The sequence below is a fragment of the Podarcis bocagei genome, assembly GCF_964188305.1.
Source record: "Podarcis bocagei genome assembly, chromosome: 9".
Taxonomy (NCBI): Eukaryota; Metazoa; Chordata; class Lepidosauria; order Squamata; family Lacertidae; genus Podarcis; species Podarcis bocagei.
Window position 1 is genome coordinate 13056674 of NC_138134.1, and position 20809 is coordinate 13077482.

Sequence of the window (20809 nt, forward strand, 5' to 3'; positions counted from 1 at the left end):
GAGACTGAAAAGACTCAACTGAAGAACTACCGCCCAATATCATTACTTAATGTGGATTACAAAATTTTTGCAGACATTTTGGCAAAAAGATTTAAAAAAGTGTTGATGGAAAAGATTCATAAGAACCAAGCAGGCTTTCTCCCAAAAAGACACCTATCAGACAATGTAAGGAATATAATAGACATTTTGGAAAAGCTAGAGGTGAATATAAATACTAAAGCAGTACTGATTTTTGTGGACGCGGAGAAAGCCTTTGACAATATTTCTTGGAGTTTTATGATAAAGAATCTTCATGGGATGGGGGTAGGTCAAGGTTTTGAGAATGGTATGGCTGCAATATATTCTGAACAAAAAGCTAAACTGATTGTAAATAATGTAATAACTGAGGAACTTAAGATAGAAAAAGGAACACGACAGGGGTGCCCAATTTCCCCATTACTCTTCATTTCAGTTCTGGAGGTGTTGCTGAATATGATTAGGAATGACCAGGAGGTTAAAGGAGTGCAGGTCGGAGCTAAACAGTATAAGTTAAGAGCATTTGCAGATGACCTAGTTTTGACTTTGCAAGAGCCAAACACTAGTACGAAAAGGGTCTTAGAAATAATTCAATTGTTTGGCCAGGTGGCTGGATTTAAGCTGAATAAACAAAAAACCAAAGTTTTAGGGAAAAACTTAACAGATATAGAAAAAGAGGAGTTCCAAGAGGAGACAGGGCTGACGGTGGTCAAGAAGGTTAAATATCTAGGGGTTTACTTGACATCTAAAAATGTGAATTTGTATAAGGATAACTATGAAAAATGTTGGTCAGAGATTAAAAAAGATCTAGAAATATGGTCAAATTTGAAATTGTCAATGTTAGGCCGAATTGCAGTGATTAAAATGAATGTATTGCCTAGAATGTTATTCTTGTTTCAAACCTTGCAGATACTTGATAAGATGGAATGTTTCAAGAGGTGGCAGAAAGATATTTCGAAATTTGTCTGGCAGGGCAAAAAGCCCAGAATCAAATTCAAAATACTGACAGATGCCAAAGAAAGAGGGGGGTTTGCCCTGCCGGACTTAAAACTGTATTATGAGGCAGCAGCATTTTGCTGGCTGAAAGATTGGATGCTCCTCGAGAATACAGACATTTTAGATCTGGAAGGTTTTAACAATGCTTTTGGTTGGCATGCATATTTATGGTATGACAAAATCAAACTGAATAGTGCCTTCAAAAATCACATTGTTAGGAAAGCATTGTTTAATGTTTGGATAAGATATAAAGATCTGTTGGAAAACAAAACCCCTAGATGGGTCTCACCAGTGGAGGCCAAGGCAGTGAAGAAACTCAATATGGAGGTCGGATGGCCGAAGTATTGGGAAATTCTGGAACAGGATGGAGATAAGTTCAAATTACAAAGCCATGAGAAATTGAAACATAAAGTAGAAAATTGGTTTCAATATCACCAAATAATGGAGTTTTTCAAACAGGACAGGAAAATTGGCTTCCAGGTGGAAAAATCAAAACTAGAAACTGAATTGCTAGAACCCAATACTAAGAATCTATCTAGAATGTACAACTTGTTGCTGAAATGGAATACACAGGATGAAACAGTCAAATCGGTTATGATTAAGTGGGCACAAGATATTGGTCATAACATTATGTCTGCTGACTGGGAATGGTTATGGAACACCGGTATCAAATTCACGGCATGTAATGCCTTAAAGGAAAACATTATGAAAATGGTCTATAGGTGGTACATGACCCCAGTCAAGCTGGCAAAAATTTATCATCTGCCCGATAACAAATGTTGGAAATGTAAAGAGACTGAAGGTACCTTCTATCACCTTTGGTGGACGTGCCCAAAGATTAAGGCTTTCTGGGAAATGATCTATAATGAAATGAAAAAGGTACTTAAATGTACGTTTCCTAAAAAACCAGAGGCCTTTCTCTTGGGCATTGTCGGCCAATTGGTGACAAAGAGGGATAGAACTTTTTTTATGTATGCTACGACAGCAGCAAGAATACTCATCGCAAAGCATTGGAAGACACAAGATCTACCCACTCTGGAAGAATGGCAGATGAAAGTGATGGACTATATGACATTGGCTGAGATGACAGGCAGAATCCGTGACCAACGCAAAGAGACGGTGGAAGAAGAATGGCGAAAATTTAAAAGCTATCTCAAGGACTATCATAATAATAAAAATATCATAAACTTAATGAATGTTAAAGTGTTGTGGTTCTTAGAAACAAAGGGATACAGCGATATAAGATTAGAACACAGAGAGGATTAGGATGACAGAGATTGAAAGTAACAATTGGGAGTTGCTAAAAAATTTTGGACATTGGGATGCAGAAAGGGGGGGGTATGGGGAAGTCCTAGAAAAGAGGTTTAGGAAAATATGTTATGATATTATACGTGTATGTTTGTCTTTTTAAGTGTTTGTTTGTCTTTAAAAAAGTTTGTAAAACCAATAAAAATTTTATATATATAAAAAAAAGCAACAGCCCTTTCGGGGAGGCCGGGGGTTCTCCCACAGCAGTAATAGGGGCGCCCCCGGATCCGCTCATCAGGGACCTCTTAACCGTCAATAACCACTACCTGGGTTTAGCCGCCTCCCCCATCAAACTCCAGCCCCTTAAAACCTTACTGGACCTGTACCCCGATCGAAAGGCGGCACGGTACTTGTGGGAGGGGTTCTCCTTGGGTTTTAGAATCCCAGTGTCCACCCCCCCCACCACCGGGGACCCTCAAAATCAAAAATCCGTTAGGGAGAGGCCAGAAGTAGCCCAAAAAAAGATAGAGAAGGAAATTAGCGCAGGCAGGGTGGCAGGTCCTTTCACAGAGCCCCCAGTAGAGGGCCTTCACTTATCCCCGTTGGGTATCGTGCCGAAGAAGGCCCCGGGGGAGTTTCGTATGATCCACAATCTCTCCTTCCCAAGGGGAGGCTCCGTCAACGATTCGATCCCTCAAGAGCTTTGCACGGTGAAATACGCCTCCTTTGATCAGGCTGTTAAAATGATCCGCAGATTTGGGCCTGGGGCACTCCTTGCCAAATGCGATATTGAGTCCGCGTTCCGCCTGCTTCCGGTTCACCCGGCCGACTTCCGTTGGTTGGGTTTCCGATTTAAGGGGGCATATTTCATTGACAAAGCTATGCCCATGGGATGTTCCGTGGCCTGCTCTGCCTTTGAGACCTTCAGTACCTTTCTCGATTGGGCCCTTCGCGCCAGGACGGGATCATCGGGTGTGTCCCATTACCTTGATGATTTTATTTTGGTGGCAGAGGACAAACCACGATGCACAGCGCTCCTGGACGCCTTTATGGCTTTAGCAGATGAGCTTGGGGTGCCCCTGGCTGCGGGAAAAACCGAGGGTCCCGCCACTACCTTAATTTACTTAGGCATCGAATTGGATACCGTGGCCCAAACTTCCAAATTACCCAAAGAAAAATTGTTAGCTCTTAAGGAGGTGATTCAGCAGCTTCTGCCCCTAAAGAAGGTTACGCTAAGGCAGATCCAATCCCTTTTGGGCCACCTGAATTTCGCTTGCAGGGTGGTGGCACCGGGCAGGCCTTTTTGCGGACGGCTAGCCAGATTGTCTGCAGGCCTAAGGGCACCCCAGCATAGGGCCCGCCTCCCCAAAGAGGTCAAAAATGATCTGGAAATTTGGCTACAATTCCTTGAAAATTACAACGGGGTATCACTATGGCAGGATTCCATGACCCTCAACGCGGAGTTCCAGGTGCAATCTGACGCTGCGGGGTCCTTAGGTTTTGGGGTCTATTTCAGAGGGCAATGGTGCGCAAAAAGGTGGCCAGAAGAGTGGCGGGGTCAACCCATTTCCCGGGACATGACCTTTCTAGAGTTCTTCTCTATCCTGGTGGCAGTTCATCTTTGGACGGAGCAATTCCGCAATCGCAGAGTTTGCTTCAACACAGATAATCAGGCAGTGGTGGCGGTTCTTTCCAGGCAGTCTGCCCGTTCCCCTAGGGTTGGTAACCTTTTACGGTCCTTCATTCTCCAATGTCTCGAGCACAATATATACTTCTCAGCCAAATTCGTACCCGGGATTAATAACGATATTGCGGATGCTCTGTCTCGCTTTCAGATGGAGCGCTTCCGCTCGTTAGCGCCGGAGGCGGAGCAGTCTTCGATGCCTTTCCCGGAACACCTCTGGAGTCTTGGGAACAGGAAGTGTTGAAGGGAGTATTCGGTGCAGTTGCCCCCTCCACTATGAGATCTTACAAGAAAGCGTGGGCTGACTTCCTTAAATTTCGCAGTAGATCATCTAAAGACAGCCCAAAGGCCGTCCCCTCCACGAGGGAGGTCTTACATTATTTGGCATACCTGAAGGAATTGGGCCGGGCACCCAGGACCCTCAATATTCAGTCCGCCGGGATTTCATATTTCTGTAAAAGCTTTTTCGACACTGACCCGTGCGCCAAGTTTATAGTACGTAAGACCCTCGAGGGCTGGCGTCGGGCCCAGCCCCCCTGCTCCGATAAGAGGAGGCCCATAACTTATGATGTTTTAGCTCAGATACACGTAAAATTACGCGAAATTTGCTGGTCTAAGTATGAAGCGCGCTTATTTTCAGCAGCCTTTTCCATAGCCTTTTTCGGGGCCCTCCGCGTTGGGGAAGTGGTCTGCGAGGGCGGGGCCGCCCACGGCCCGAGGGGCATCCACATAAGCGATATAACCCTAACGACAAGTGAATTGTTAGTTCAGGTGCGCAGCTCCAAGACGGATCAACAGGGTAGGGGGGCCTTCCTGCGCTTACCAGCTGCCCAAGGTGCTGGGCCCTGCCCGGTTAGGGATGCACGGCGTTTCCTATACCTAAGACCCAGTGGTCAGGGCCCCTTCCTAATCCATGCCGACGGGTCCCCTCTGGCTCGACACCAGTTTACCAGAGTAATGCGCAAAGCTTTGTCTGCCTGTGGCCTGCCCGCGGAGGAATTTGCCGCTCATTCATTCAGGATTGGTGCTGCAACTACTGCAATGCACCTCGGTCTCTCGCTGGAGAGGATAAAAGAGCTAGGCCGGTGGAAGTCCAATGCATACAAGGCCTACTTAAGAAAGTAAGTGGTGAATGGTGTCAACCTGACCTCGATCTCTCTATTTGTTCCCTTACAGAATCACAAAAGATACACATCTGGGTAGTGGGCCACAGCATTGTACATTGGGCCAATGTTCGAGCCAGGACTACCGGGCTAGGGCCTAACTTAAACTTGCCTGCCAATGTCGAGCTGAAGTGGTTGTCAAGAAGGGGGATGCGCTGGAGCGAATTCAAGCCCCTGGTGATGGCAAGAGCTGCCGAGGATGGCCCCCCAGATGCACTAGTCATCCAGCTGGGGGAGAATGATTTGGCTTATCGCAAGGCGATCGACCTGAGATGGCATATATTTGACGATTTGGCTGAACTGACGGTGGCTTACCCGAGCATCACAATTTTGTGGTCCTCACTGCTGGAAAGAAGGACTTGGAGGGATTGCACTAACCCGGCTGGGGTCAATAGAGCTCGAAAGGTTTTAGAGCGGGCAGTGCAGCGTAGAGTGGCGGCTCTGGGAGGGTGTGTCATTGGCCACCCAAGCATCCAGTACAGCAACGAGGCCCTCTACAGATGGGATGGCGTGCATCTTTCCAATGAGGGAAATGACATGTGGTTGGGAGACATTATTGCAGGGATTAGGGATTGGTTGCAGGTTTAAAAGGTATTGGCGGCGAGCTTTGCTCGAGTGGCGGTTAGGCATTGGCAGGGGGAATTGATATGCAAATGAGAGGGGGGAAGGAAGCGCCATCACCTTCCCCCAAATAAAAGGGGTAGTCCGGTAGAGGACTCCGGGGGGCGTTGCCTTGTCCGAAACCTGCAGGAGGTAAGGGCCGCCGGCACGCCCCCGAGCGGTGACACCCGTGGGGATCCTAGTTGGCGTACTCCAATAGGACCCCCCACGGTTTGTGGACAACCCTCCCGGTCACCATGCCGGGTAGTCGATAGGAGCCAATGCCTAAAGCCAATACCTTTCAATTCTGTAATCAATAAAGTTGTGGCCTTTTTTATGCCCATTAACCTAAAATTACTGTGTCCAGTGTCTTCATTTCTCAATGGGGGGGAGTATTGCCACGCAATGTAACCAGAGGTACCACTGTATATTGCTTTGATTTTGTGGGTAACATACTCCCCTAAATTCCTGATAAAACATCAAAATTTAAAAACTTCCCTAATCAGGGCTTCCTTCAGATGTCTTCTAAAAGTCAGATAGTTGTTTATTTCCTTGATGGGAGGGTGTTCCACAAGGTGGGTGCCACCACCAAGATGGCCCTCAGCCTGGTTCCCTGTAATCTCACTTCTTGCAGTGAGGCCACTGCCAGAAGGCCCTAGGAGCTGGACCTCAGTGTCTGAGCCGAACGGTGGGGGTGGGGACACTCCTTGAGGCAGTGGCGTAGCGTGGGGGGTGCAGGGGGGGCCGGCCGCACCGGGCGCAACATCTGGGGGTTAGGGTTAGGGGGCGCAAATCCACAGGTTAGGGGGCACAAATCCACGGGTTAGGGGGCACAAATTACTTGCCTTGCCCCGGGTGCTGACAACCCACGCTACGCCACTGCCTTGAGGTATACTGGGATGAGGCCATTTAGGGCTTTAAAGGTCAGCAACAACACTTTGAATTGTGCTCAGAATCATACTGGGAGCCAATGTAGGTCTTTCAGAACCGGTGTTCTATGGTCTCGGTGGCCACTCTCAGTCACCAGTCTAGCTGCCACATTCTGGATTAATTGTAGTTTCTGGGTCACCTTCAAAGGTAGCCCCATGTAGAGCGCATTGCAGTAGTCAAAGCGGGAGATAGCTAGAGCATGCACCACTCTGGCGAGACAGTTCGTGGGCAGGTAGGGTCTTAGCCTGCGTACCAGTTGGAGCTGGTAGACAGCCTCCCTCGACACGGAACCATGTAACGTGCATATATTCAACACAAAAAACAGTGACAATTTGTTGTGGACAAGGGACAGCTGGACATATAAAGGGCCCCATTACCTTCAGTAGCTTAGGGCCTCATCAAACCGAAATCTGGCCCTGAATATCTAGTAAACATTTCCGGGTGAATATTTGCAGAGGAGGAGATTTTGGGTAGCAAGCTTGCTTTGATGCTAATTTGAGCTTCCCTCTCTCTTCCGTTCTTCTAGAACTGCAGGGAAGAAATGGGACCAATACTTCAGACACAGTCCAATGATAGATGTGAATTCCCTACTGTGGACACCGTTTTGCACCTTTAAAACTGTACCACCATCCTGCTGTTGTTTAACTGCGTTTTTGAGCTGTACCCTAGGAGAAGTTGGAGAAATGTCAGCTTTGTCAGAGTGAGGGCTAGGCCAGCATGCCTGCAGATGGTTAGATTCTTGCCTCACATTATTTGAATGAACTCTCTTAAGGCTCCTAGGGGCTAGCTGTGAAATGAGTTCTCTGGGGAGACTATAATCACCTCATTGAAACTCCTGAGTTGCATTAATATGCACCTAGAGCCATGCTGGCGGTTTCCAGAGAGCAAATTACTGAGTTTCTCTTTCACACATCCTGCAGGAGTCTGGCTCATTGACATATAAAGTGGATGTTATTAAACCAAGACAGACATCTTTGAACTCTAAATTCCAGCCTTTGCAGACGTTGTGGGTCCTGCTTGGGGAATATCAGAAAGAAAGTGTTTGCTTTCCACTTTGGTTTCCCCACCCGCGCTCCCTGAATAAAACCGGGAAGGGAAAATGTTACTTCGGACAAATCTAAAAATCAATATCTCTTCTAACATTTCTGTATCAGGGGAGAGAGCAGGTTACTAGGGAATACTTGGCATTTTAGGTAGTATTTGGACAGCTTTAAGAGGAGCTGTCTCATGAAGGTCTTTTAAAAGTAGTTTCTAATTTGGATTTCAGTGTTCGTAATGCTTCCTTAGACTTGGGAATTAAATCTTTTCTCGTTTCCTTGATGCCCAGGGCCCACATGTGCCAGAGTGTCGGAACTTAGTTTCCATGAAGTCGATGGGTGGACTCGAATGAATTCAAGGATTTCCCCTGGTCTTCTTTTCTCATGCCTGTTTCCCCAACTTCTGTTACATGACATATATTGTCCCTGGATTACAACTGGAGGTGAACTTCACTCTGCAGTCCAGAGATGTGTTATTGTTTAGTAGTTTAGTTGTGTCCGACTCTTCGTGACCCCATGGACCAGAGCACGCCAGGCACTCCTGTATTCCACTACCTCCTGCAGTTTGGTCAAACTCATGCTGGTAGCTTTGAGAACACTGCCCAACCATCTCGTCCTCTGTCGTCCCCTTCTCCTTGTGCCCTCCATCTTTCCCAGCATCAGGGTCTTTTCCAGGGTGTCTTCTCTTCTCATGAGGTGGCCAAAGTATTGCAGCCTCAGCTTCATGATCTGTCCTTCCAGTGAGCACTCAGGGCTGATTTCCTTAAGAATGGAGAGGTTTGATCTTCTTGCAGTCCATGGGACTCTCAAGAGTCTCCTCCAGCACCAGAATTCAAAAGCATCAATTCTTCGGCGATCAGCCTTCTTTATGGTCCAGCTCTCACTTCCATACATCACTACTGGGAAAACCATAGCTTTTACTGTACGGACCTTTGTTGGCAAGGTGATGTCTCTACTTTTAAAGATGCTGTCTAGGTTTGTCATTGCTTTTCTCCCTAGAAGCAGGCGTCTTTTAATTTTGTGACTGCTGTCACCATCTGCAGTGATCACGGAGGCCAAGAAAGTAAAATCTCTCACTGCCTCCATTTCTTCCCCTTCTATTTGCCAGGAGGTGATGGGACCAGTGGCCATGATCTTCGTTTTTTTGATGTTGAGCTTCAGACCATATTTTGCACTCTCCTCTTTCACCCTCAATAAAAGATTCTTTAATTCCTCCTCACTTTCTGCCATCAAGGTTGTGTCATCTGCATATCTGAGGTTGTTGATATTTCTTCCGGCAATCTTAATTCCGGTCAGGGATTCATCCAGCCCAGCCTTTCGCATGATGAATTCTGCATATAAGTTAAATAAGCAGGGAGACAATATACAGCCTTGTCGTATTCCTTTCCCAATTTTGAACCAATTAGTTGTTCCATATCCAGTTCTAACTGTAGCTTCTTGTCCCACATAGAGATTTCTCAGGAGACAGTTGAGATGATCAGGCACTCCCATTTCTTTAAGAACTTGCCATAGTTTGCTGTGGTCGACACCGTCAAAGGCTGTGAGATGTATGTATTATCAATTGTTTCTTAGAGCAGGCATGTCCAAAGTCCATTTTGGGGGCCTAATTCAGCCCACCCATCAATTTAATCCAGACCCCATTGGCAGCATATGTCCTGAGGTAAAATCCTAAAGTTGCTCAGCAACTTCAATCCTAAAAAAAGCTCAATCTGGCCCCCGTGGCAGTATCAGTAAACATGATCATCATCAAATCAGAGTTTGAATCAGAGACATCCTCTTAACTAACCTATTTTTAATAAATCCACAATATTAGGTTACCCGTTTCTAGATTGAGACATAAATGCACCCACAAAATTTGCACAATTGTGCTGGCAGAAATGCACAGCTCCTCATTGTAATACAGAACGAATTTTCCTGAACACTGTTTGTGTGGACCTTGTAATGCACATGACTTTGTACAGACAGATGTGGTTTTGCCGACCATGTCTGCTGGCATGAAACCCCACAGACAAAAAATAAAAAAATAAAAATACACTTACCTGTGCCTGTCATTTCAACAGAGACGAAGATGGAGGCATTTCTAAAAAGGATTCTTCTAATGTTCTGCTTCCACTTCACCTGATGAACTCAATACTCAAGTGATTTTCAAAAGGCCAAATTTCAATCAAAGTATAAAAATAAATACCCATATCCTCGAATTAAATGTTGCTTTCTTAATGTTCAGAGTATCCTTAATGGCGTAATCTCCTTTTCCCTTCATGGATATATCGTTGCTGTGACCTGTCAAGTTCCCTTTTAAATGCTGTACAATTATATTCTTAATTAGGCTTATAATTAATTTCCCAGCAAAAGAAGCAAACTCACTGTTCTATAATCCCGTTGATTACCTCTGACTTAAATATATATATATGCCAGCAGTACATCATATGAACAGTTTATTATGTTCCTTGGTCATATTTGCAGTTTTCAGAATGCAATAAAAAATAAGTTGGGCATGCCTCCCCCCCCCCATCATTTTTTTATTTGGTTTTACATATTTAAATTTACAATCACACCACAACTCATCCCAAAGTACAAGATTCCCACAAATCTCTGGACTTCCCACCTCCCTTCTCCGTGGGTTCCATTATTAAACCTTTTTCTACTGCATCCTTTTTTTAATAATCCAAATTTTCATAACTCCATTGTATCCATAATTCTTGTTACATTATAAGTGTTATTGCAATCCTGCTAACATTTTAAACTGTTTAAAGTGGTCTCCAAGATAAATTATAATTTCCCCCCATTCGTTATTAAAGTTTTGGTCTTCCTGATGCCTGATCCTTCCAGTCAATTTTGCCATTTCAGCATAGTCCATCAACATCACCTGCCATTCTTTTCTGGTACGGACTTTATTTATCTGCACAGCTGTTGCCGCATACAAAAACAGTCTTTTCTGCTCCCTTGGGATTTCAGCACCTAGAATTCCTAAAAGAAAAACTTTGGGGTTTTTAAAGAAAAAGTTATTTTAAACATTTTTGTTTCCAGGAGGAAATGATTAACAATAGTATTAATAGAGGTGGAAAAAGGATTAAAGCTGAAAGAATATGAGGAACTAAAGATTTTTTTACAAAGTTGGTTACATCATAGACAATTAAGCAAACAGTTTAAGGAAGACAATAAGAAAGGTTTCAGTCACACAGTGTCAAACTTTCAAAAAGAGATAATTGAGAGTGATACGAAATTACTCCAAAAAATGTAGAATCTGTTATATAGGGAAACGCTGGATGAAATGGTAAAGTCAGCACAAATAAAGTGGGCTCAGGATTTAGGTCACAATATATGACTTGAAGATTGGGGAAAGATGTGGAAGGAGAATTTAAAATTTACAGATTGTATTTTATTAAAAGAGAATTATATGAAAATGATGTATAGATGGCATATTACGCCAGAGAAAGTGGCAAAAATGTATAAAAAGGAATCTAAAATCTGTTGGAAATGTAAAGAAAAAAATGGTACATTTGATCATATGTGGTGGGAATGCAAAAGGGTTAGAAATTATTGGGAAATGATATATAATGAATTGAAAAAAAATGTTTTAAAAGACTTTTGTTAAGAAACCAGAAGCATTCCTCCTAGGAATTTTAGATCAAGATTTTAAAAAAGAAAATGGGAAATTATTTATGTATGCAACAACAGGAGCAAGAATTATATTACTACAAGCTTGGAAGACAGAGGAAATACCAGCGAAAGAACAACAGCAAGGGAAACTTATGGAATATGCAGAACTGGCAAAATTAATAGAGAAATTACATGAAAAGGATAAGAAAGACTTTAAAAGATAATGGGGACCATATACAACATATATGAAGAGGCAACATAAAAAAAATGGACACATTGGCAGGGTTTGAATAAACAAACACAATTGTATATAACAAAAAGTAAGACTATATGTATTGGGGAAATTTTGTGAAACAAGACGCAGGGGGAGTAATATGGAAATAAAACAAAATGGGAATATGAGGGAAGTCCAGGGGATGGGGGGGGGTATGGAAAATTGTTAGAGGAGGTACACATGGAAAAACCAATAATAATTATTTTTTTAAACCAATAGGACCCACAAAGGGGAGGAGTCCAGGAGATTCTTTGGAATCTTGTTTTTATGATGTATGTTCAATATATGACTGGAAAACTTTAATCTGAAAAACCAAATAAATAACGTTATTTTTTAAAAAGGGAATGTGTCTTGTCTGAATCCCTGGACAGATGCTGTCAGTCAACGTACACAATGGTGTGACTTAGGATAAAGCAGATTTCTATGTTGCATTCGAAAGGAAGGACGAAGGGCCTTCACACCTAAAAACTACCGCCCATGGCTTCCAGATTCCTACACTAAATTTAGCATTAAGACTAAATAAATCCATGTGTTTGTATATAAGTCTCTCGAAAATCACAGAAATAGGGGATTTCTACGCAGCACATGTTTTTTTTATATCTCAGAACGTGCCACACATAAGCTGTTTCATTCATCTCTAGGTGATCCAAGGTTTGCCAAAAATATTAATGTTCCACTGAAATATTAATATATTCATCAGCCATGTCCCTTAGAAGGTGCATTATTCTCGGTAGTATTGCCGGAGGGCAGAATAATCGCTGCTATGTCCATCTTGCTTTTGTGGCAAGATGTCATTCCAAACTTCAGCGAATGCGGTGAAACCCAGACTGCAAAAGGATCTCTTAATATGAATGCTAATGTCATTTCTTTTCAGGAACGAAATGTGACTGGCAGGCTGGATGTGAACTGCCGGAAAGCATAGCTTTGGATGCAGCAAGTCGCCTGTGTTTATGGACTATAGTTTATTTGGTGGACAAATTTGTAATTATACCAGAGTAATGGGGTGGTCGGACGCGGGTGGCGCTGTGGGTTAAACCACAGGGTGAGCTCCCGTTGCTCGGTCCCTGCTCCTGCCAACCTAGCAGTTCTAAAGCACGTCAAAGTGCAAGTAGATAAATAGGTACCGCTCCAGCGGGAAGGTAAACAGTGTTTCCATGCGCTGCTCTGGTTCACTGGCCACATGACCCGAAAGCTGTACGCTGGCTCCCTCAGCCAATAAAGCGAGATGAGTGCCGCAACCCCAGAGTCGGTCATGACTGGACCTAATGGGCAGGGGTCCCTTTACCTTTTACCTTTTAATGAGGTGTTCAGATTGTGTTTCATATCTGAGTAGCCACCTCCCTCTCCTCTTTCCTATACACCAGGCATAGGCAACCTTCGGCTCTCCAGATGTTTTGGACTACAATTCCCATCATCCCTGACCACTGGTCCTGTTAGCTAAGGGTCATGGGAGTTGTAGGCCAAAAAATCTGGAGGGCCAAAGGTTGCCTATGCCACACACACAGACACAGAGTGGTGCCTTGGTTCTCAAATGCCTTGGTACTCAAACAATTTGGAACCCAAACACTGCAAATCCGGAAGTAAGTATTCTGGTTTGAAAACTTTTTTTGGAAGCTGAAAGTGCTCCATTTCGAGTGTTACGCTTCCAATTTGAGTGCCACACTTCCGTTTTGAGCATTACGCTGAGGTCTGTCTGTTTTTGCTTTATTTTACTTTTTTGTTTTTGCGGCTCTTTTTTGTGACTGTGTGGAACCCAGTTCAGCTACTGATTGATTGATTGATTGATTGATTGATTGTGTGGCTGAAGTACATTCTTTATTGCTTTCATTTTATGGATCTCGTTAGATAGTAAAATCCGTGTTAAATTGCTGTTTTAAGGGTTGTTTTTAAAAGTCTGGAACGGATTGATCCGTTTTGCATTACTTTCTATGTGAAAGTGCGCCTTGGTTTTGGAACGCTTTGGTTTTGGAACAGACTTCCGGAACGGATTAAGTTTGAGAACCAAGGTACCACTGTATGTGTGTGTGTTGCAAGTGGTTCATTCCACCATCCTGGTTCCTGGAGACAGGGGTGGAAGGAAGCTCATGGAGTCAAGACAGCTCACACTTAAAATAACTGAATAACTCAAATATCAACGTGCAATTCTTGCATATTTTCCTCCTGTTGCTCCTTTTCAATTAAACACCACAGATGCGACAACTGGCTAGTTCAACCTATAAATACGTTTAGACCATCATCGTATGACAACTTGCTATTTCGCAGCACGCCACACTATTTCTCAACATCTTTTTTGTTTTGTTTTTGTTTTCTCCAAAGCAATTACAGATTAACTGGCTCTCTGAGCGTATTGGGCTATTGCTATCTTTCCCCTTGTTTTGAAACTGGACTAAGAGAAAAACCATCTTTTTTTTGCAGACATACAATAAATGTCCAGAAGCTTGTTTCTGTGCTTTGGAATTCTTGTGTGCTACTGAGAATGCTTTCCTTTCATGTTGGGAAATGAAAGCAGTGTGTATTGCTTTCACCCCTAAGCACCCCATGTTCATATAGACCGGAACTGGCTAAGCCTTTAACCCTTTTAGAAGCACGGTGAACCCTCCCACAGCTGAATTAACAGGGGGTGGGATGCAATTTGCATCCACATTGGAGCACTGACTGCTTTTCCCCCTGCCCTGCTTCCAAAATTGGTTGGTCAGGGGGGCAAGAAAAAGTGTTGGGGCCGGGAAGGCAGATCAAACCCCTAAACTTAACATTAGTCACCTCTGTTATAAACCAAGACCCAGCATGCTTAGAGGAACAGAATACATAGGTAAAGGGACCCCTGACCATTAGGTCCAGTTGTGACTGACTCTCGGGTTGCGGCGCTCATCTCATTTTATTGGCTGAGGGAGCTGGCGTACAGCTTCCGGGTCATGTGGCCAGCATGACTAAGCTGCTTCTGGCAAACCAGAGCACCACATGGAAATGCCGTTTACCTTCCCGCCGGAGTGCTACCTATTTATCTACTTGCACTTTGACATGCTTTCGAACTGCTAGGTTGGCAGGAGCAGGGACCGAGCAACGGGAGCTCACCTCGTCACGGGGATTCGAACCGCTGACCTTCTGATCAGCAAGTCCTAGGCTCTGTGGTTTAACCCACAGCGCCACCCATGCAATTGTTTTGATTAGGCTGCAATATTCTCCCATCATGCACTTCATTGGCAGGGACAGGGAATATAATTATTCTGCAGATGCGTCAATTTTGCATTCCAGTATCTCTTTTAACATTGTGGTATTAATCATGTAGGAAACTGAAGTGTGGAGATTAGAATGAGTTCCGTTAAATGAGCAATAAAATGAAAAATAAAAACAAACTAACTGACACGTTCCTGGGAAGCAGTTACTCACTGGAGTGACTTGTTATTTCAGTCAGACGGAAGGAAATAAATGTTTTAATAATATGTATAAAGGAGCAACTAAACAGCTTTTATGGGTCTGCAGTCCAAATGCAGAAATTACATTTTTCACTTACTCAGCCTCTTTGATCTGACAATCTGTAAAGGCTTTCTCTGGAATCAAAGTATTTTAGAGTGGTACCTCCGTTTTCGAACAGCTTAGTTCACAAGCAACTTGGAATTTGAACACTGCAAAACCCGGAAGTACGGTAGGTGTTCTGGTTTGTGAACTTTGCCTCGGAAGTCGAACGTGCTCTGTTTTGAGTCCTGAGCTTCCGTTTTTATTGTTTCGCTGCTAATTTGTGTTTCCCCTATAGTAACTGAAGGCTTCCCTTTCCGTCTTTACTGTTGCGCTGCTAATTTGTGTCCCTCCATAGTAATTGCAGTGTTCTGAGGAGAGCTGGACCATAGAGAAGGCTGATCGCCGAAGAATTGATGCTTTTGAATTATGGTGCTGGAGGAGACTCTTGAGAGTCCCATGGACTGCAAGAAGATCAAACCTATCCATGCTGAAGGAAATCAAACCTGAGTGCTCACTGGAAGGACAGATCCTGAAGCTGAGGCTCCAATATTTTGGCCACCTCATGAGAAGAGAAGACTCCCTGGAAAAGACCCTGATGTTCGGAAAGATTGAAGGCACAAGGAGAAGGGGACGACAGAGGACGAGATGGTTGGACAGTGTTTTCGAAGCTACCAGCATGAGTTTGACCAAACTGCAAGAGGCAGTGGAAGACAGGAGTGCCTGGTGTACACTGGTCCATGGAGTAACAAAGAGTTGGACACAACTAAACGACTAAACAATAACAACAACGAGGAGAGTTTCACAGCCCAGCTGGTTTGAGGAGAGAGAAAGAGAGAGAGAGAGCTGCTTTGGGGGGGGGGGGGAGAGACAGAGCTACATGCCCACCCACCCCTGCCCCCACCCCTGACCCCTCGGGGCAAACAGCCTACTTGAAGTTGGACATGCCTGGTCTACAATACTGTCTTATTTATTTTATAGTATAGTACAGTACGTTGATTATTGCTTTCGTTTTATGGACCAATGGACTCGTTAGCTCGTAAAATTCATGTTAAATTGCTGTTTTAGGGGTTGTTTTTAAAAATCTGGAATGGATTAATTCGTTTTGCATTACTTTCTATGGGAAAGCATGCCTTGGTTTTGGAGCGGACTTAAGTTTGAGAACCAAGGTACCACTGTATTTATTCTGAACCAAAAACCTTCAAGCATGGCCCCTTCAATCTGGGATCCATTTTTGTTTGTGTGTGATGTGGGAGCCATTTTTGTAAGATTTGTCCCACAGAGCTGTAGTGGCACTTGAAAATCCAGAACCACACGAATAGGGCAAATTACGCAGATCTTTTTCACACGGTTGGCCCCTCCAAAGTGGTCTTTGATCTTTCGAACACAACCGCAGAAGCATGGGATCAAAGGATGGCAGAGTGCCTACATATAACATATAAAGAGGCCGTATATTTCATGGTATCTAATAAAAGCCTCTGGCGAAAAATTTCTAGTACATCCACGTTTCTGCAGTACGCTGGTTTTTATCAGGAAAAACCTTCCCTACCTCAAGGTTACATTTGTGAAGTATTGGTCTATTAAGCCTGACTATGGCTCAATGCATCTCCTGGTTTTAAAATTGCAATGCCAGATATGACCTTGCGCAGATATCCCTACAGTAAAATCAAACATTACCCCAGAATCCACAGGATGCTTGGGATTCGCAACCGCTTTATTTAGCCTTTATTGTTCCTTCTCTCCGATGAATAGGTCTCTCCGTGTTTTAAAATCCCCTAGATGGCACTGCAGAATGCATTATTTAAAGCTTTTCTGTAACGCTCTTAAGTGGGCAGTGTTAAATAATTGCTCCTCTAATCCTTCCTGCCCCTTCAAAACTAATATGAATGAGTTGTTTAACAACAGAATGGATGCATGTGTTTGGAGGAAATAAGCCGGTGGTGTAATAATTTTTTAAAAAAATCTATCACCTGGAATAATTAATAATATGTTTGTGGCTGTAGTGACACAATACAACTTCTTCTGAGACCAGTTTTTCACAAGTTCTGAGCACCAAAATGCACTTTTTTCCTCAATTAAAATTGGAGACAAACTTCATTATTGTATATTGTATATATTGTTTCTTTTCTCATATTCTTCGCTCACAAGAATACAGTGGTACCTCGGGTTAAGTACTTAATTCATTCCGGAGGTCCGTTCTTAACCTGAAATTGTACTTAACCTGAAGCACCACTTTAGCTAATGGGGCCTCCAGCTGCCGCCGCGCTGCCAGAGCACGATTTCTGTTCTCATCCTGAAGCAAAGCTCTTAACCTGAAGCACTATTTCTGGGTTAGCGGAGTGTATGTAACCTGAAGTGTATGTAACCTGAGGTACCACTGTATATTAAATTACTGTTCAAGTTGCTCAAAAATACAAGTCCAGTACCTTCCGAGACTGTCTAATCCCTGCCATGTTTCTATTAACACATACTGTATATAGCAGGTCATCTATATCCACCTGATACATACTACTTTTGAGTAGTACCTTAATGTATCAAATGTAATGTGTCTATGAGGCATCTTTGGTTGCATCCAGAATCTAGCATGACTTATATCGGTTGCTGTGGCCAGTTAGGACATTAGCACTCTGTGATTACTTGCTGTTGTATCATCAATATGCTTAAGAGCAAACCCAATTAAGTGAATGGAGTATGCTGAAATGGCTAAATTAACTGGGAAATGTAGAAATCAAGGTGATAACAAATATTTATAAGAATGGGAAATGTTTATTGCATATTTACAAAAGCAATGTACACAAGTTAATACATTAGCAGGATTAAAAAAAACAACCACACACTTGTAATATTTAGACAATGTACAAAAACTGGAAGTAATCAGAGATAAAGATTTTATTGACATGTGTGAATGAAAATATTATAAAGGAACCAAGGGAGGTGGGGGAGGGAAGTAATCCCATAATTCAAGTAATTCCATACTGTGGATTTAATATGGATTGTATAGATAGTTGTTTTAAATGTTTTATTTTATTGGGTTTTTCTTCTTCTTCAAAGTAATGTTTTTGTTTTTGTGAAAATTAATAAAAATATACAAGAAAGAAAGAACGAACGAACAAACAAACAAACCACAACGTATCTAGTCGTTTAGGCTATCCTAATATCTTTCCCATTATGGTTTTAACCTCCATCCTCCTGTGCAAACTCACCAAATAGGTTCAAAACCAAACCAAACTCTTGACATGCTACCACTTTGGTTTGTAAATGGTGGTCGATTTCATTTAACCTGTAGAGATGCATCATCTAACAATCATCTCAATACAGTTTTCGCTCGTATCCATGATTGAGACAAAACTATGATTACTAATCCTCCAATATTTTCTGCCAGTTTCACGTATTCTTTCGCTTGTTCCAATTCACAATTCTGTTCTTTTTCATGACAGAATGTTTCTTTTCCGTTAAGAGGATATATCTCCGAGCTTCTAAGTTTTCTTAATTGGAAAATGAATTGCTCTTAAAGTAGTATTTAAAAAGCTTCTGCACTTTTCAGCTGTCTGCTGTGCTTGGTATTCAATTGTGTTTAAAATGCCAAATGAACGGAATGATGTTTGCGAGCCTCTTTCCACTCTTGCACTCTCTAAATATTTGCATTGTGTGTATTCAAAGTAGGTAGCTTTCATGCTTGGAACATCCTTGGAACAATCTAACAGTTCGGTATACTCATGAGCATATCTTTTGCAGTTGGCATTTCATTGTCAGCTGATCCCCACAGCAACTACCATAGTCGACCATTGAAAAAGAATGGGAAAACATTGCCATCTGCAACTACAGCTTGCAAATTGCAGCTTGCAATTGCTATCTATTAAATAAAGACCCATTTAACAATATTTTGGCTTTTCCATTAGCAGCTGATATCATGAGACTTTGTAACTTGCTATTTTTCTAATACATACCTCATCTCCTCCACTATTTTTTTTCACAGTACAGTGGTGCCTCGCAAGACGAAAAGAATTCGTTCCGCGAGTCTTTTCGTCTTGCCATGTTTTTCGACTTGCGAAGCACGGTCCGTCGCAACTGCACCTCTTCAAGCGGCTTTTAAAAAAAAGCGCAAGACGTTTTCGTCTTGCGAAGCAAGCCCATAAGGAAATTCATCCAGCGAAGCAACGCAAAAACAGAAAGTGAGTTTTTCGTCTTGCGAGGCATTCGTCTTGCGGGGCACCACTGTATCCATTGTTTTAACCGTGTCCCCCATCAGAGGTGCTACAGCAGCCATACCCCAGGAATGGCTTCGACTGGCTGGCTGAATCAAACGAGGGTCATTGATGGGTCTCAAACCCTTGGTAATTTAGGGGCTTCCCCTGCATGTTTTGGCCGATTGAGCAGACAAGACCAATAGTGGGTCCAACAGTCAAGAAGGCGATTTCTGCTCATGATGGAGAAGGAAGTGAGGGGCAGATGGGACTCATCAACCTGGGAAGGTAGCCCATCCAGCAGAAGGAAAACTCTGGTCCTAAGCCTCTGCTGCCTTGTAGGACATCTTTGGGAGAAGAAGAAAAGGCTAAGGAGGAAAACCTACACTAATCCAGAGTGGAGTTCCTAAGATGGTTGGATGGCATCTTGTTTGCCTTCGTCTGTCAGCTCCTACAGCCAAGCTGGTGCGAAATGTATTGCTCCGCTTTCCTTTGGACCATATCTGTGAGGCTGGGGTGTGTGTGTGTCTAGGCCTAGGACCCTCGTACCTACGGGACCGCCTCTCCTGGTATGCCCCACGGAGGACCTTAAGGTCCATAAATAGCAACACCCTAGAGGTCCTGGGCCCTAAGGAAGTTAGATTAGCCTCAACCAGAGCCAGGGCCTTTTCAACTCTGGCTCCGGCCTGGTGGAACGCTCTGCCTCATGAGACCAGGGCCCTGCGGGATTTGATTTCTTTCTGCAGGGCCTGTAAGACAGAGTTGTTCCGCCTGGCCTTTGGCTTGGAGCCAATCTGATTCCCTCCCCCTCTTTCTTTTTTCCTTTTTCCTCCTGTGATGAGGCTGCATCTTAATGTTTTAATGTTGTATTTTAATCTTGTTTTTAAGTTGTATGCATTCAACTTGTTTTTATTATTGGTTGTTAGCCGCACTGAGCCCGGCTTTGGCTGGGGAGGGTGGGGTATAAATAAAATTTGTTGTTGTTGTTGTTGTTGTTGTTGTTGTTGTTGTTGTTGTTGTTGTTGTCATCTGGGCAGCCCAGGGCCTCCAGACACATTGCTCAGGCTTGCGCCCTGGGGAGGTCACTTCAGTGCTGCTGACACAGCAGCTTGGCTTCATCCCTGGAGGCACACTCCACTGTCTCTCAAGACAGATGGATGCCAACAACCTTCTGTTTTATTTTAGAACAGAAAACCTAATGCAAAACTTACCTGTGTTTGGAACAGCCAACACCCACACACCCACACCCACACACCCACCCCTCCGTCCCTGTCTCTAAAAATCAACACATTTCAGGTGGAAGTTTCAGCATGTATCTCCCAACTATAGAACTGTAGAGTTGGAAGCAACGCAGAGAGTCATCGAGTCGAACCCCTTAGTCCAGCCTTTCTCAACCTGTGGGTCCCCAGATGTTGTTGAACTACAACTCCCATCACCCCTAGCTAGCAAGGCCAGAGCTCAGGGATGATAGGAGTTGTAGTCTAACAACATTTGGGGACCCTCAGGTTGACAACCACTGCCCTAGTCCAATGTTCCTGGTGAGGAACCCCTCAAGACTAGGAACAGATGCATTTTGCTCTGCCGTACATGTTACGAGTGTGAGCCTTGGAGGTGGCTGGGTCCTA